Below are 18,601 nucleotides of genomic sequence, written 5' to 3'. Positions count from 1 at the left end.
CAGTCTCACTAAACAGAGATTCTGCATTTAATGTTGCAGTTTGGGGAATTAGAAAGGACTTGTTTGATTGGGTGGTTGGAGCATGTGGCAAGAGGTGTCCACAAAGAGCAAATTGGAAAGGCCATACCTACCTGGGTTTACTGTACAGGGAGGGATTCCTGGGCTTAGGGAGAGTGGCTTTGTCATTTGAGACCCTTTAACTTTACACTGAGAGGTTACCTTTCACCACAGTTGTGAGACATAAATTTGGAAGGGGTCCTGCTGGCATTCTGGAACAGTTCTGTGATTCCTCTTTCAGAAACCTAAATGCAGAGGGAGAAACTGGATCCTGCACAGCAAGGAGATAGCAACCAGATTCCAGGTTCTTGCTTTCTCACTGCTGAGGCACAGTACCCAACACCACAATTACAGAAGGAAAGGTTTATTTCTGCTCACAATTTGTAGAGGTTTCAGTCCATAGTCAGGTGGCTCCTAAGCTGGGTAGCATGACAGAGGTGCATGGCAGAGGAGACAAAGCTCATGGCATGGCAGCAGGAAGCAGTGAAGGAAGGAGCTGGGAAGAGATAAACCCTTCCAGATTGCTGTCTCAGTGACCCAACTCTTCCAACCAGATTCTACTGCTTAACAAGTCAGGTATAAGCCCCGGTAATTCAATCACCTTCCAAAAGCTCCACCTATGAGGGCATGAGGCTTTAGGGGTGTTATGGTTTGTGTCAGGGTGTCCCCCCAAAGACACATGCAGTCATGGGGTGGAGTTTTAGAGTTTAGGATTGATTCATGGGTGTGAGTGCTACACCCGCCCTGGGGCAGATAGTTTGCCTATGTAAGGGAGAGAAAGAGGCTGCTTGCCACCACTCCTCCCTTTTGCTCTTGTTGCTTTGCTGTCTTCCACTGCCATGAACTGTTGCCCTCTGCCATGTGCCACTCTGCCTTGGAGCCAGCCGAGTATGGATTGAAACCTGTGAGCTAAATAAACTTTTCCTTCCTTAATTTTGGGTGTCAGATATTTTGTCTGAACAACTAGAGAACAGTAACCAAGACAGGGGCACATTTTTAAAATCTAAACCATAATGCAAAGGTAGGTGGACATAGTGACTGAGATGAACAGCAGGGCCAAAGCCAGTAGCAGAATACTTTGACTTCCACAAACGTTTAGGATTAGTCAATTCATCTGGGCCTCCTAGAAGTGAAATAGGACACCTACAATACTTTTATTTGCTTATATAAGCAGAAAAGTTCTTGATCAAGTAGCAGAAGTCTAATCTGAATCCTAAAAATAGGGTCATGGCCTCTCAATCAATTCCAAGACTTGAACCAGTCTACAGACAGAAAACCCCTGAAATGAAGAAGAAGCTGGGTCCTCTTGAAGTGGGACCCCAATGCGGTTGCCAAAAATTGGATTCTGTTCATCTTTGTCCTGGCCTTCCCCAAGGGGTCCTACAGCCTTTTATCAGGATAAGTGTGTAAGAGGGGAACAAACATAAACAGATTAGCCAGGGACTACTAGAAACTGTCTGTGGCACAAATACTCATTCCAGGAGACCTGAAACATCACTGTGGCCCACAGCGTAGGTGCTTATGGGAGGCCGCTGATCAGTAGACCTTTAGTGCAGGTCCATACTACAGTGGGATCAAAGATTCTCTAAACCTGTCAGTTGTTATTTCTCTAGTTTGAGGATATATAATTGAGACAGACATACTAAGCAGCAAGCAGAAAACTCACACAATGGCCTTTGGAACCGCATGGAGTTCGAAACCACACGGGTTGGTTCCTTAACTTCTTGGCCTCAGGTCCCCTATTTGTAAGACGGGTATAGCAATTTGGTCTGCCCCACAGGTGTGTTGTGAGGAGTAAATGAGTTAAAATATGCATACATTTTAGTTTAGCATTGTTACAACTATACCTCTCCCTGAAACCACCATAGAATATTTTGAAACAAATCCTAGATATATCATGCTATCCATAAAATCTTCAGTATGTATCAAGCTAAAATACCATTTTAAAACCATGATCACAGTATCATTATCATACTTTAAAAGTTAGCAGTAATTCTTTAATATGAAATATTCAGGATTTGAATTTCTGCTTTGGGTTCTAGCTGTTTACAGTTTTTTGTTTGAATAAAGGTTCATATAAGGTCAATACATAGCAATTCACTGATAAATCTCTTAACTCTACTTTAATTCATACTTTTCTCCTCTATAATTTGTTGAAGAAACAGAATCATTTATCCTACAGAAGCTCCCTCAGCCTGCACACCCATTTCTTAGTCTGTTTTTTTCTGCCCATTGTATTCCTTGAAGATTAGTCATTAGATCTAGAGGTTTAGTTGGATTATGTTTTAATTTTTAAAATATGGTCCATGCTTTACCACCAATCAAATGATTTTTCTATTTTGCTAGTAGAAGTCCTATTAAATTGCCCCCTGTGTTAGTATTTTCTGTCAATTGTATCGAGCTATTATATATATATGTGTGTGTGTGTGTGTGTGTGTGTGTATATATACACACACAATAAACTGCATTTATTTTACGTGTACAACATGAGAACATTTAACAGATGTATGTACCCCTAAAGCTACTACCACATTCAAGATATAGAATGTTTTCATCAGGAAAAACTTCCTTCTATTCTTTTCAAATTCATTCTCATCCCCTCCTCTGTCCCTTGGTAACCACTCATCTTGTTTCTGTAATGATGAATGTGTTTGATTTTTCTGGAATTTTACATAAATGTAATAATATAGTACATAGTCTTTTGTGTCTGGATTCTTTCACTCAGTATAATGCTTTTGAGAGTCTCCATAGTTTGTTCCTTTTTATTGCTCTGTAATACGTATTACATTGTGTGGCCATGTCACATTTTTTCATCCATCCCCCCACTGATGAGTATCTGGGTTGTTTCTGTTTTTGAACTTATCTAATTAAGGAGCGTATGAATATTTGTGTCCAGGTTTCTGTTCTCCAGGGCAAATGCATACTTTTGAAATGACCAAGTGACACAGTTAAGTATATGCTCAACTTTTAAAGCAACCACCCAACAGTTTACCAGAGTGGCTTCCCCATCTCACATCCTCACCAAAAGTGTGACATTCCCGTTGTTAACATCCTTGCCAGAATCTGGATATTGTTCTTTTTAATGTGGCTCATCCTATGGGTGTGTACCAGTGTCTCATTTCCTGGGTGACTATGGGTGCTAAGCATCTTTTCCATCTTTGCTTGTTTGGTGAAGCATATGCTTCAAGTTTTGCTCATTTTACTTTGGGTTGTTTGTCTTTTATTACTAGATTTCAAAAGTTCTCCATGTATTTTGAATATAATTTTTTGGCAGATATATTCATATATGTATAATATATCATGTGTAATATAAATAATATATATGTCAAAAGATATATATTGTCCCTCAGGTTCTCTCTGTATATCACACCCAATATATGATATTTTCCTTTATTGTATGATTTGACTTGTTATATTCTTACAAGTGTCTTTCAAATGTGAAAATTTTTAGATGTTGATTAAGGCCAATTTATTATTGTTTACCTTTATTCAAATATTTGTTTTTTAAGAATATCTCCCTAAACTAAAATCATCAAATTTACCTTATACTTTTTTTCTACAAGTTTCTTAGTTTTAGGCTTTGCATTTAAACCTAGTCTTTTTTAGAGTCTAGTAATATGATTGGTATGAAGATGCAAAGTGTTAATGTCCATTTTTTAATGTATAAATCGCCAGTTATTCCAGCACCACTTGTTCGAAAAGAATTTTCTCTAGCCATAGAATTCCCTTAGTAAGTCTGTCCAAAGCCTACTGATGATACATATGAGGATTTGGTCCTGGTCTGTTTGGTTCTACTCATCTCCTCTCCATCCTTTTCTCAGTATCATACTGTCTTTATTACCATTACTCTATGATGAGTATTCAATCATGTAACTTGAGTTTCTGCATTATCCAGCCCCAAAGAACACTGTTTTCTCATGGCAGAGGGGATGGAAGGGCAAGAAAGAGATCCCCTGACCTGGAACCCTGAGATAATAGTTCAAGTCCCACTGGTCAGATTGCTGGTCTCATGACTTACTCATCTCTTGAAATCCACACCTCTTAAGACTATTGGGGGATTTTCAACAGAGTTTTGGAGGGAACACCATCATTCAAACCATAGCAAATGGTCAATTCCTGTCCAGTTCAAATCATGTAGTTATTCGTTATTTTCAGAAACATTCTCACTGCAACTCAAAAAGTTTTATATTTTCAACCTCTTGGCAACAACAACAAAAAAATAGAATAAGGCAGCTATTGGGAAGATTAGATTTGGAAAATGTATTATTTTCACTCTAATTAAACACTTAGGACAAATTTAATGGTGAAATATATTGGAATTAATGACTGGTTTTATATCTAAGTTTTAATTATGCCTCAGAGCCAAATACCAGCAATTGACACATGAGTATGTAAACACGTTTACTGAGAGATGCCAGGAATTTTCCCCCTTACACTGTAACTCAGTTGTAATTGTAGTTACATGTTAGTTAATTATTAAGCATAATTACTTACAATTTTAGCTGCATACCATTGTATGAGTACAAATTAAGTAATGAGACATGGCATGCTGATTTATTTTGTTCTAAAAATTAATACACAAGTAAATTTCTGCAGATCCAAATTATTTAAATCTTAACAGAGTTTAATTACCTGTGAGGTGGATTCAGTAATTTACTTTTTGGTGATTTAAAAAATATTCCTAATATGTTATTTGGGGTTGAATTGTATCCCCTTCCCTACCCACCCCCGAAAATGCATTAAGACTCTAATCCTCAGGATTTCAGTTTATGATGTTATTTGGAATTAGGATCTTTGTAAGTATAATGGATTAAGATAATTTGTCCTGAAGTAGGGAGGCCCTAATTCATTATGATTTTGATTCTTCTAGGAAAACAACCATGAAAAGACAGATGCCCAGGAAGAACTCTGCAGAATGACAAAGACAGAAATTAAAGTTGTACAGTTACATGACAGTGAACTCCAAAGATCTCTAGCCAATTGCCAGATGTAGGAAGAGGCAATGATCCAGAGTTGAAAGGAGGTTTGACCCTGGTGATGCCTTGGACTTGCAGCCCCACAAACTGTGAGATCATAAATTTCTGTTGCTTGAAGCCGCACAGTCATATACTTTGTCTTGACAGCCAGGGAAGCTAATATATGTGAAATAACACTCTCATTTAAAAACTGAAAAATGAAGTTAGGTAGTAGAAAGTAAATTTGCAAAGAAAAAACAAATAAAGAAGAGCTGGTCATGGTAGCGCTCACCTGTAATCCCAGCACTCGGTAGGCTGAGGCAGGAGGATCATTTCGAATTCGAGACCATCCTGGGCTACAAAGTGAGCTCAAGGCCAGCCTGAACTGCATAGTGAGACCCTGTCTCAAAAAAAAAAAAGAAAGTAAATCTGATTTGACATATTTATTTGATAACAAGAATTGACTTTGCTCTAGGGTTGATTTAGGGTGTTTGTAGGCTATGTCCATAAAATTTAATGGTTTCAATCAGTAGCTCAGGTTTTTGATTATGGTGGCTTGAAGCCTCGCAGTGAAAGAGTGAGAAGTGCACTTAATAGTTATTGAATATGTTTCAGTGTGTTTTTGCTCTTTTCCCCAAGTTTTGAGAAAGTAGTAAATCTTTCTTGCAAATCAGACGGTCATCAACGACTTTTGCTTTCAACAAAATTGACCGAAGAGCTAACATCTAATCAACAAAAGCTGACTGATCATTAAAATGCTACTTTGTGATAATCTACTCATTTATGTCACCACTCCTCAGTACTTATGAACATGAAAATAAAACTCAGGAATAAACTTGATGAGATTCCTGTCGCATTCTAGTATACATCATACTCACAAATAGCTACATGAAGTAACTTGATAAAGCTATATTTATCTCATTAAGAGATAATGAGATGGTGTCTCATAACATATATACTAGCATGGTTTGTAATTATTCCTCAAACTGGAAGATCATTTTAGAGGTGATAGTTTCAGAAAATTTAGAAGATTTAAACATTTCAATTTAAATACCTTCTTTTACTTGTAAGCAGTAATAATGAGGCAAACAATAAACTATTTATAAGAGTATATTTAGGTAAAAAGTAAATTTTCTAATTTCAGAGTAACACCTAGTCATGTATTTCTGTGAGTGATGGTAGGCTCTAATGGCATTCTGATTCCTTTTGAGACTTAAATGTAGACACATTTAATACTAATATTTTTCATATGCAGGAAGTTATTTTCTTTTCAAGTATATGAAAAGAATTAAAACTTTTAGAAAGGAACTTAATGTATGCAAAGAGGATAAACAGTCTTTCAAAATCATTTCCGGAGATGTCTTCTATTGTAAGCCATTGTTACTGATTTGTTCAGGCAGCTTAACTAATACGACCTTCCTGAGATCATCTCCTCAGGATGGACTAATTCATCTTTATCCTTAGCTCAGAGTTATTGCTTTACACACTGTACTGTTTTCCTGCAAATTATTCTCATTCAAGCAATGAGAGGTCTTTCATTTTTGTCTGAGACTGTCTGAATAATCTGTTTCCTCTGAAGTGGACTTTCTGGTTATTTTTAGAGCCATCTTCCATGACACTAATTCTGCTCCTGATCATAGAGATGCTCCTTGTCCTTTGTTCCTGAAGATGGTAGGCTGGGAGGTGATGTGAGGGTTGTGGTGGATTTCTTCTGCTATATGTTCAGTGCCAGGAGCTTGAACATCTAACTGTTCTATGAAGTGGTTGTTTCGATTGAAAAACTTCACATCGTATGAGCACAAAAGGAACAACCCTAAATATTATAGGTGCATTTAATGAGAAAACCACAAAAAGACATGGATGACACTTCAAATACATTTTTCTTAGTAAAGGAGTCACTCTGAAAAGGCTACCTATTGTATTATGTCCATTCTAGAAAGGGCGAAACTATGGCAGTAATGAAAAGACCTATGATTGTCAGAGATTTATGGGGGAGATGAGAGAATTGAATGAATGAAGAGCAAAAGGTTTTTTAGGGTACTGAGGTCATTCTGTATGATACTATAAGGCATTTGTCAAAGTCTGTAAGACTTTACAGCACCAAGAATGAAAATTAATGTAAGAACACTGGAAATACCAGTTAGGAGGTCAGGAGATCCCAGGAAGTAATGCAGAAAGTAAGAAAGTACCTAACTCTAACTGTATTAGAAATACATAAAACAATACCACTGAAGGGGATGGGGCAGAGCAGGTGCTGACCTAAGTTACTCTGGAAATGAGTAGAATTTGAAGGATTAAGGGCAGAAAAAAAAACCTGTGCCTAAGCAATGTACGTTAGTTGATAAAGCTGCTTCCTAGGAGATGCAGGTAAACAGGTAGTATGTGATATCTCTGAACACATACACTGGAACTGGGCCATTACATAGCAAATTGTGGATGTAGGAGCCAGGTTTCCCCATTTACATTCAAATTCACTCACTAATCTTTTCTTCTCCAGTGCTTAGGTGTTGATAATTTTGAGTGTAGTTTTCATTTCAGATATTACTTTCTATCTTTCAGTTTGATTTGGGTCTTTTAATTTTTCTGTTCTTCTCATCATGTTCATGGTTTCCTCTATCTTCTTAAATGAACAAAGAATGTTTATAATAATTGTCTTAACATATTTTTTTGCTAATTCTGTTATTTTGGGCTCTGTTACTATTTATTGATTTTTACTTCTGTTTATGGATTGTGTTTTCTTTCTTCTTTGCATGTATGGTAATTTTTGCTTGGACACCAGTTGTTCGGAATTTTACAGTGTTGGGTCTTGAGTTTTCTATTACTTTTAAGTATTTGGGAGGTTTATGTTAGGATACAGTAAAGCCATATGAAATCAATTCGATCTTTTTGAAGCTTGCTTTAAATAAAGGTATTGCTAGGCATGGTGGTGCATGCCTGTAATCCCAGCACTTGGGAGGCTGAGGCAGGAGGATCACTGTGAATTTGAGACCAGCCTGGCTTGCAAAGTGAGATCAAGGCCAGCCTGAACTGCATAGAGAGATCCTGTCTCAAAAAGACAAAAAATAAATAAATAAATAAATAAGCAGAGGTATTTCATTATGGTAGAGGGGTTAATTATTTAATAATGCATACTCATGGTGCATAAATAATACTTAGGATGTATAAACTTATGGTGTATAAAGAATAGTATGGGGCTGGGGACATAGCTCAGTGGCACAGTGCCCGCCTGGTAAGAGCAAGGTTGTGAGTTCGATCCCTGCCTGGGCAACAGTGAGGTTGTGGTTTGATTGCAAAAGAAAAAAGAAGAAGAAGAAAAAAGAAAAATACTCATGGTGTATAAATCTAATAAAAAAGACAGAAAATATCAAAAGCTAAACCTAGTAGAACGAAAATAAGAAATAGGAAAACACACATTTGTAGCTGAAGAGCTCCACAGCCATCTCTCAGTAACTAACTGAATAAGATGAAAAAAAAAATCTGTAGTATCTGGAAAACTTAAAGAACACTATCAACCAACTTGATTAAATTCACAATTATAGAACAACAGCATCCAAAATGTTAGAAACAGGAATGAATTCAAAGCAGTCACTGAATCTTCCAAATTAAAACACCAGAAATAAAGGAAATTAAAGCAACAGGAAGGAAATAATGAATATTAGAGCAGAAATCAATGACTTAGAAAAAAAGAAAAGAGATAAAATGGGCTAATTGTTTGAGAAGATCAATAAATGTCTAGCCAAAGTGAGCAAAGGAAAAAACACAGAAGACATCAATTGCCAATATCAGGAATGAAAGAGAGGACACTGAGATAGATCTTCCAGGCATTAAAAACATAATGTGGGAATATCATGAGAACCTTTATACCACTAAACTTAACAACTTAGATGGGATTGGAAAAAATTCTTTAAAGACATAAACTATTAAAACTCTCTCAACAAAAATGAAATGAGCTGAAGAGTTCTATACACACATGTGGAGGCCAAGATGCCATCACTTTCAAATTTTACCAAGCATTTAAAGAAGAAACAGAAAAAAGACTTTCTAACTAATTTTGCGAGAATCACTCTCATATCAAACAATATTAGTGTTGCCTTGGGGAAAAACATTTCAAACCATTTTGCTTCATAAAAACAGATATGTCAGCACACATGCACCCACCCTCACACATTCTGAAGAAAATATTGTCAAATATAAAGCAGCAACTTACCAAAGGAAGAATTCATGATGACTGGGCTGAAATTATCTTAAAATCATAAAACTGATCTAACATTCAAATGTTAATACAATTTACTACATAAATGAACCCACAAAAGAAAAAGCATATGATTATCTCAAGAAAAGAAGAAAATAATTTTGAAAAAAAATTTAACATCTAATTATGAATTTTATTTCTTTTTTATATTTATTAACTTCCATATCAAAGAAGTATAAGTGAATTTTCTCAGTCTGATAAAGGACATCTATGAAACCTCACAGCTAACATCAAAGTAACAGCTGAATTTTTCCCCCTAAGGTCAGCAACAAGGCAAGGATGAGGTGTACTCTCATCTCGTGTATTCAAGGTTGTGCCAGCCAGTCCAGTAAGACAAAAATAAACCGCGAACAAGAAAACAATTGCAGATTGGAAAAGAAGAAATGAAACTGTTTATAGAGATTGTGATTTTCTTTGTACAACATCCTAAAGAATTTACAAAAACTTGTATCAGAACTAATCAGATTAGCAAGTGGGAGACTGACATAAAATCAGTTGCATTTCTTATATTAGCACTGAAAAGTTGGCACCTTGCATCATTTACAAAAGTATAATTACATGAAATTCTTCAGGATAAATATGACAGTATATATAAAGAACCTGTATCCTGAAAATCTTAAAACATTGTTGAGAGAAATTAAAGCAGAGTGAAAGGAAGAGATATCAATCATCCTCAAATATATTTACATTTATAACATACTAACAACTAAAATTCAAGCAGGCTTTTTTGGTTTAAATGGACAAATGGATTCCAAGAATATCCAAAACAATTTTTATAAAAAAAATTGGAGGGCTTACTATACCTGCTATCAAGACTTACTAAAAAGTTATAGTAATTATGACAGTGTCATATTGAAATAATTAAAATTTTAAAAGGTGAAATTACAAAGTGTTGTACATTTCTAGTAAGCATAAGATATGATGCAAACATTTCAGAAAAGAGTGTGACAGTTTTTTTTTACAAACTTATCACTCACCTACTGTGTGATGCAGCCATTCCTTTGTTAGGTATCTATCTACCCAAGAAAAGTAAAAACCCCAAGGATTCACCTGGAATATTCAGAACCAGCGTATTCAGGCATGGCACAAACATGGAAAAGGCAGATACACAAAGAGCTGAGTGAAGACCCATGAAATCTGCGAGGCCCCTGGGGAACTTCAGAACTCAATTCTTCTAAACTATGAGTAGCTCTAATGTTCATCAACTGGTCAATAAAGCTGAGCTGAAAACAAAACCAAAAACATGCAACACAAAAATGTTCAAGAAAGCATATTAAGAACACAAAAGAGAAAATATTACAGTGATATGGAAAGTGATTCTGAGTACTGAATGATCAGAAAAACCTCCATTTCTAGAGTCACAGAACTATTTCATGAAAAACAAAATTTATTTACCTTCAAATACACTTATGTGATTAAGCATATGGGCAATAGGTGTCTTTAATAATGAGAAGATATTTTAATTAACCTATCAATTTTGTTTATGAATGCATGGAAACACTTTGTTCTCTTCAGTAGCTTAAACATTCCTTCTCTAATCTTATTTATATTAATTTGCTTTGCGAATTTTCCATTACTGTGATAAAATTCAAGTGGTCACACATTGAGAATAGAAATATCTGAATTAATGAGGTTTCCCTGTATCTCACATTTAGATTATATTCTTCATGGCTTCTTAAAGAGAAAAATTTGGTTCTGAAGTTCCCCAGATGCCAGGCAGATTTCGTGGGTTGTCACTCAGTTCTTTGTGTATCTGCCTTTTCCATGCTTGAGCCAATGGCTTCTTCAGCAGAAATCATCAACGTGAGTGTTGTCTCTGTAGGGCTATAGGCATATGTTATGAAGAATACAGAAAAAGATAAAACAACTTTTGCGTGAGCTGCTCAACCATGAATATATTCCCAATAAAGGTCATTCAGACTACTTTATGGGTAAATATTGATTTCAGTATGAAATTGACTTACCCCCAAAAGTATCCTTTTTTATGTTTCTAGTAATGTTGGATTATTTTCCAATATCTCTGTGTCTGCCTCAACCCCTCACATGTAGTAAGAGTGCGGGTGTCTTATTGATTTAAGACCATTAAATCCCTCTGACCACTAACCTGCCTTGTGTCAAGAACCTCTGGGAATCCCTCTCCTCCACTGATGGAAGATTTCCTTCCTTTTATCTTCCTGAATGCTGTCTTCATTCATTTTACAATTTATTCACCTACTGAAGCTCACTTGAGAGCAAGATCTGGGCTTCATAAAAGTTTAATGGTTGGGGGCTGAGGCTGTAGCTCAGTAGTAGAGTGCTTGCCCAGCATGCTCAAGGTGCTGCGTTCAATCTCCAGTACACAAAGACAAAGCAAAAAGCTTAATGGCTGTCTAAATGGATGAACATTGTACCTTGGCATTAAAATATTCATTCAACAACTTTTTATTGGATTAATGGCCTAAACCATGAAAAATGAGTCTTAGATTTTTGGAGGTTTATACTCTATTTGAGAGCAACAAATGGAAAACAAACAATAAATATCATGTTAGATACTGACAGAGGCAGGCAAAGAATTGCTGCAAACAAGGGAAGGGTATCACCTTTTTAAATCAAGGTAATCAGGAAGGCATTTTTGCTAAAAGAAGAGAGTGGGGAGAACAGGGAATGAGCCCCAGTTCTGTCCAGAAATGAGAGAGAGCAGGAGCCAGGCAGAAGAGAGTCACTGCAAGGACCCTGTGGTAGAGAGGTGCTCACTGTGGTGAGGAGGAGCAAGGTGGACAGCGAGGCTGAAGGTGGAGGACCATAGACAAGATGAGATTGAAAGAAAGCTAGCATGACAAGGGAAGATGATGGGAGATTAGGTAGGGTCCCCATGAGCCCAGGTAGAAATTCTTAATCTGCCTGCAAAGGGAAAGGGGATATCTCTGGAGACTACTGAAAGGAAAGTAATACCAATTTGCATTTCCAAAGGACCAAACTAGCCACTGTGAGGAAGAGGGGCTTAGTAAGGACTCACTTATCTCAAGGCTGTTATGATGGCCCAGGTTAGAAATGCTGGAAGCTTTGATTACAGTGGGAATGGAGAGCAGTAAGAAGTTGGTAGATTTAGAATAGTGAATAGAGCCAAGTACTATAGATTTGTTCAGCTATTGCTGCTAAAATTTCTACATATTCATGCACTGTCCCATCCAGCCTGAGTGGCTGGAGAGCACATACTGCACAGTCTTCTTTGGGTTTCTTCCAGGACCTTGCCCTTGGCTGGTGCTTAGTCAACACTCAGAATCATTGGTCGGGACCTCCGATCTCCCACCAGCCATAGTCACAGCACCTATTAGTTAAGTTCTCGGTATTTGCATATCATTGTTCTTAGCCCAGTACTTGTGTTATTTCATTCTATTGTCTCACTCACCTAGTGATCTATACAATATCATTATCTCTGTTTTAGATCTGAATTAAAAGGGAAAGTAACTTGCCTGAGGTTACACTATTAGTAAGCTGAGCTGCTGAAGTTTGGTCTAGTGCAACCTGCTCCCTCATCAACAAGCCCTGCTCAGGTATCTCCTGTCTCTGGCCCCTCCTGCCATCCTGGTGTTCACCGACCTGATGAGGATGAGAAAGAGAGGAGGTGGATACATCAGTCATGGCTTTTAAAGGACAAGTTCTGTCTGCCATGCAGTTTTATGTAGATTACCTCTTTACCCTCTATCTACATCCTAGAAGACCTTTCTGTGACTCAAAGGAAGAGCAGAGAGGGCAGCTGTCATAGTATAGTTGCTGAAAGCATTCTATGGCTCATTCTCTGCCCACTTTTACAGTGAGGAGGCAGCTATGAAGTGCTCTTTGCTTGAACCACTTTGCCAACCCCTTACCACCTAGCTTCTCTGCATGCCTGAGCCCCTTTGGCCTTTGCTCTCTGCTACACATCACTCTACTGCCTCCAACTCTTACAAGGTAGGATTGGACTGAGTAACCTCAACTCCACTGGACATAGAGTAGGCTTGAAGGCAGGAGGCTGCCATGGACACTGAATCTGAGAAATTGTAGGCAAATCCTTGGCATTTTCATCCCATTGGTATCCCAAAGACCTCAAGAAATCCACACTGTGAAGATTGGGTTGTGATAAATTCCATGCTACTCATTCTCTGTGTACCTGGGGCCTGGACAACCACCTAGCTCTTCCATCCCTTCTTATTCTGTCTCTGGCAAGGATCTATGAAAAGCTAAAAACTACTCCCCAAAAGAAGTCAACATCAAATGTTCACCTGTAAATATTACTTTAAATAACAGAAAAGAATGTTACACTACAAGGCAACAGTTTTGGTTAGGGTAAGGATCTAGATGGGAAGATCTCACACTGTATTGTCCCTATGGACCTACATTTTATCACAAGTATCTTTATGAAAGAGGTAGGGGACATCTGATGCAGATGCTTAGATGTGAAGATGGAGGCACAGGTTGGAGTGATTTGGCCACCAGCCAAGGGACATCTCCAGTATCAGAAAAGGGAAGATGTGAAAAATAGATTCTTCTCCTAGAGGGTCCTGAGGGAGCATGGCCTTGCTGACAACTTGATTCTGGACTTCTGGCTTTCGGAGCAATAAGGGAATATGTTTCTGCTGTGTTCAGTGGCCCAGCTTGTAGAAATTTGTTACACAGCCCTAGAAAACTAACTGACAAGTTTTGCTGGGTCACTACCATAATCCTTCTGGAGTCAAGTATTTTTGTGCTTGGAGACAATTCAGTCCCAGCTGGCTCAGGTGTCCTTAGATATCCATAACGTCATAATGAAGGGAAACAAAGCCTTCTGGCTGCTCTCGCAGAAACAGATCTTAGGAGTGCCAGTTCTGCCTGAAGAGCTGGCTAGCCACATCTACAGAGAGGGGCAGTTCTGCTTCTGTTATACACAGGACAGCCTGGTGTCAGTGGCACTGGATAGATTCGAAATTTGCAAAAACCGTATCTCCCACCATAGGTCCGTATCTCCCACCATAGGTCTGTATCTCCCACCATAGGTCCGTATCTCCCAACATAAGTCCTCTCTTTCCCAGCCATTCTTATACTTCCTTGTTCCCACTCCTCACCTTAAAAGGCACTAGGCACCTCACTGATTGTAAGAAATGTTCTTGGAGCTGAGAATAAAAATGAGTAAGGCAAAGTCCCTGTTTAACAGAGCTCATATCCTCATAAGAGGCACAAAACATGAAGCAAATATTTAAACGTGATTTCAGAGGCTTCCACAGGACTCCAGTTCAACTCAAGCTAAAAGAATTGACTAGATCATGCAGTGGGAAAGTCCAAGGGCTGAATCAGCTTTAGGTTTTAGGGTAAACAATGGTATAGAGCTTTTACCTTTTCCTTCATGACTCAGACGGCCGTGCTTAGGTTGTTTCAAGTTTTTCCTCCACCCCGGCAGCAAGACACCTTCTGGCCCAACCTGTATGTTCCTTCTCAGATAAAGAGAGGGTCTTCCCAGAAGGTCCTGGCAACATCTCAAGGAGGGTTTTCCTGGCCCTGGTTTGATCAGAAGCGGAGCACTTTCCTTGGCCTGATCTGATCATGTGCCCTCTTCCCAACCAACCACAATGGCTTAGAGGATTTAAGTTTGCTACTGGGTATCATGTTCCTACTCGTTGAAAAAAAGGGTGAGTCCAGCTTCAACCTCCTCACAGGATTGAATGAGATGAAAATGACTTGGGACTGGGCATCCCAGGGAGGGGATGCTGATCAGAGCATCTTATCACATGGTTCTTGTTCCCATAACACTTCTCTGCATCTTAATTCTGATCCTCTAGTCTCATGTGTCCTTTAGCCCACCAACAAAGGAAAGCAGGGATGATTAGCCTGGCAGGATCCAACTGCAAAAAGTTTTTAATCATTGCTTTGGGCAGTGTCATGTGTCTGCATGCTGAGAATTATCCCTTTCTGTCTTATAAGTGTGCCATTCTGAGGAGTGACAGGGCTCCAGGGTCTCTCTCTGGGGCAATGTTTGCCCAGGATGGCAAAATGAACACCAAGGACATGTTGCAACATGGTGATTGTTCTTTCCCATTCATGTGTTACTGACTGAAAGTCCTTCCTCTCTCAGCCCCATTAGAGAAGGAACAGACTGTTTATGTCTTTAAAAAAAAGCAAAAAAACCACAAGCCCTTGCCTTGCAGCTGTACAGAATGGGGTCATCTCAGAGGGTTTTGCCAGGGAGAGCCAGCAGGCTGGCACAGGCTGACATTAACTTCCCCTGCAGTGCGCCACGGAAAAGGCTGTGTTCCTATGCACCCTGACCTGAAATCCACATGATGCAGCTGCTTGACAAGCAGCTGCCACATTCTCCTGCTGGGGAAAATGTCCTTGATGCATCCACTGCCCTCCTGTGCCAGTCTTGGGGGAGCAGATTAGATACCGCAAAGGGGGCAGAATCCAAAGCTATAATTTGAGCCAGGCTCTTGTTACACTCACATGCAGCTGTTGCATTCAGAAATACAATGTATTTTTCTCCTTCTAAATGGGCTCTGTTCCTCTCAACTGCTTCATTTACTGCCTTTTTCTACCACTTTGGCAGTTGGGTATAATAATGTAACTGTTGAACCATTGGCTGCTAACAGCCTCTGCTCTGTGGCATTCTTTCCATGTTACAGGCACTTCCCAAGAAAAAATCTTCCCTCTTCCATAGTTTTGTCAATCATGACTTTCATTTTAATACTGTTTCATTTTACCTCATATGACTTAAAATGCCCATTGTGGACAGATGGAGTGGTGATAACTGTGGGTGCTGAATGGCCTCCATGACTTCGCAACACAGTCAGCTCTTTTCATTAGATGGTGTTTAAGAGAAGTGAAAGTGCTTCTGTCTTTGAGTTCTGCTGTCTGATATGCCGGTAACATTCCCAGTGCTCTGGATTATTTTGTTTGTACCTGTGAATTAGTTTGAGTGATTTCTTTTTCCTGTAACAACAAAAAAATATATATCTAATATCTAAACTCCAGAGTAACTGTGATAACTTATCTACAACAAGTATATCCAGACAGTTCTATGAGTGTTTACTAAGCACCTACTATATGTACACTGCTATATCACATGCTGAAGAAGATTCAAAGATGAATGGGTCACCTTTCTCTATATGGAGTGTGCTACCCATTGAGAGAATCAGATCAGGAAAGAGCTGCCCCTAAAGTAAAGCAGAGCATTCTGAGGGCACTGAGGGGAGGGGCTCAGGGACCCACCCGGGCAATGATGGTCAGGGAAACCCTCAATGGGAGCACAATTTCCATGGACCAGGAAGGGGGTAGGACAGCAGAGGCTCAGCAGCATGGAGAATGGGAAGGGGTCAGGTGGGTGCAGCAAAAGGGTGGGGAGGAGATGTCATTCCTAGGGCCTGACCTTGGGAGAACCTGTGGCACCAGCTCAGAAGATGGAAAAATGTCCAAAAGCAATAGGATTCTCCATGTTCATAGAAGATCAATTTCCTGTTTGGGAAAAACTGAGTCAGAATCCCCTCCATTCAACAGGTTAATTTTTAGGAGGGGCCTGCCTAGGAATCAGGGAGTAAGATCTCACAGGTGTCTGCAATGTAGTCTCAAATAGTCTGGGAAAAAAGTCACACACAGACACGTACACACCAAGAAGCAAAACACTGACAAATGTCCTCTAGAGCAAGACTATACAAGTGTTCATTGTATGCTTTTGTTGCTCTTGATTTTAATAATGGCTTTAGAGTTTCACTCTTTAAAGTGATTGATATTTACTATTGATTTTGCTAAATAGTTTATATTACATTAAGGAGTTTCTTTCCATTCTTATTTTTTATGATAAAAATTTTAAATATACAGAATCTACAGAGAGAAATGTAGTAAGTACCTGTTCAAAAAGGAATAACGTAATGTTTTGCCTAGTTTCTTTCGACATCCATTTTTTTTAAACGCAAGGGGTTTGGCTGTTGTTCATTCTCACTTCATTTCTGATAATATCTATTAATTATTCTTTTAGAAAATTTGCAAATTCTCACAATAAAAAATAATGCCCTCATTCTACCAAAGAGTATGGTCCACCTTAGTGTATCCATCCAGGAGCTAAAGACTCCGGGCCCAGGAATTGAGCTCTAGCAGTAAATACTCCTTTCTAAGAATCCCAGGTCCATCAGTCCTGAGCCATGGGACCTCAGACAAGATACTTTATGCCACCTGCACACCGGTTTCTGCATCTCTCCGGTGGATACTGCTAGGTCCAGCAGCCACACAGCGCTGCCAGGCAGGTTAAATGAGAGAACGCACATCTACCGCATGTAGTGCGGGACTTGACATGTGCAATGGCTTAGGGAAAGTACTGATTATCACCCCGATTTTTATTACGATGATTAAGCTTCGTTCTCCCATATTTCCCAATCCTGGTTGCCCCTTTCTTACTGGCATCCATGAGCAGCGTTTCAGACTCGTTAGACGGTTTCCCAACGGCTGTGCTGCCCTCGCCCCCTCCAGTCAGGGCTGAGTTACGACTCCGCCGCTCCCCGCGTGGAAAACACACTCTGCCCGCCCAGCCTGATAGATCATAAAGACCTCTCAGATTACACTGGGGAGCGGGCTTTGAATATTTAGATCAGATGTTGACAACCTCAGTGGTGTAAAGTAATCATTTGGTTTAAATAAAAAATATGCAAATCAGGTGTGGAAATGGTGCTGTTTTTTTCCAACCGCGTTGGCAGCCGCATTGTCCGTGTCACAATTTACTGTTTCCAAACAAATTAAACTTTTTTCAGTGTGACAGTAGCTCATCATAAAGGTGACATGATTCATTTGAAGATGGCCGGAAAGTCTCAAAAAAAATCATCTTTTCCCTAACACCCATGGCGCTCTCTGCATCCCACTTCTTCCTATAAAACGGTGTCTCGGGCAACCCGGAGATGCTGATTTCAAACAGAACATTTACGAGTGCACCATCCTTTCAATCAAAAACAAGCTTAACACTGCACTGAGGCCATGTGTATCTGTGTTTTATGTTTGTAAACATGATCTACATGAAGATCCATGCAACATGGAATTAGGGTGACTTTAGTATATATAATGCAATGTACACATAATACATGTACTCGCAATGCCCAAGAAAACACAATACAAGCTATTAAGGTAACTCAACAAATAAAACGAAGGAATTTAAAACCACTTTAGGGCAGTTACATATGGCTCCAAGCCTCCATGAGTTATTATTTTAGGTATCTCTTTTTTCAAAATAGATTTTATTTTTATCACAATTTCATGCATATAGAAAACCTTGGGAAGATAGGATAATTAATTCCCACATAGCTCACATTCATTTCTCCTATTTTTCACATCTCACATTATGATGACATGTTTGTTACAGTTAATAAAT

At 38.9% G+C, this 18,601-nt stretch overlaps 1 long non-coding RNA gene across 3 annotated transcripts in view; it reads right to left on the bottom strand.

Moving 5' to 3' along the window:
• Positions 1 to 17,869, bottom strand: part of LOC102013717 — a 36,936-nt gene extending 19,067 nt beyond the window's left edge. The window contains exons 1-4 of one of the 3 annotated variants that reach the window (XR_263656.2): positions 17,641 to 17,869; positions 16,619 to 16,704; positions 15,954 to 16,182; positions 12,718 to 12,843 (exon numbers count right to left, since the gene is read on the bottom strand). This is a non-coding gene — a long non-coding RNA (uncharacterized LOC102013717). Of the gene's footprint in view, positions 1 to 12,717; positions 12,844 to 15,905; positions 16,183 to 16,618; positions 16,705 to 17,640 lie in introns of those variants that run through there. The other 2 variants (XR_263655.2, XR_001230818.1) reach the window with 2 other exon arrangements.
• Positions 17,870 to 18,601: the final 732 nt, after the last annotated feature.

Source organism: Chinchilla lanigera, unplaced genomic scaffold, assembly GCF_000276665.1.
Source record: "Chinchilla lanigera isolate Chin_1 unplaced genomic scaffold, ChiLan1.0 scaffold00076, whole genome shotgun sequence".
Lineage (NCBI taxonomy): Eukaryota > Metazoa > Chordata > Mammalia > Rodentia > Chinchillidae > Chinchilla > Chinchilla lanigera.
The sequence above is the reverse complement of the archived record's forward strand: the minus strand, read 5'-3'. Positions and strand labels throughout refer to the sequence as shown.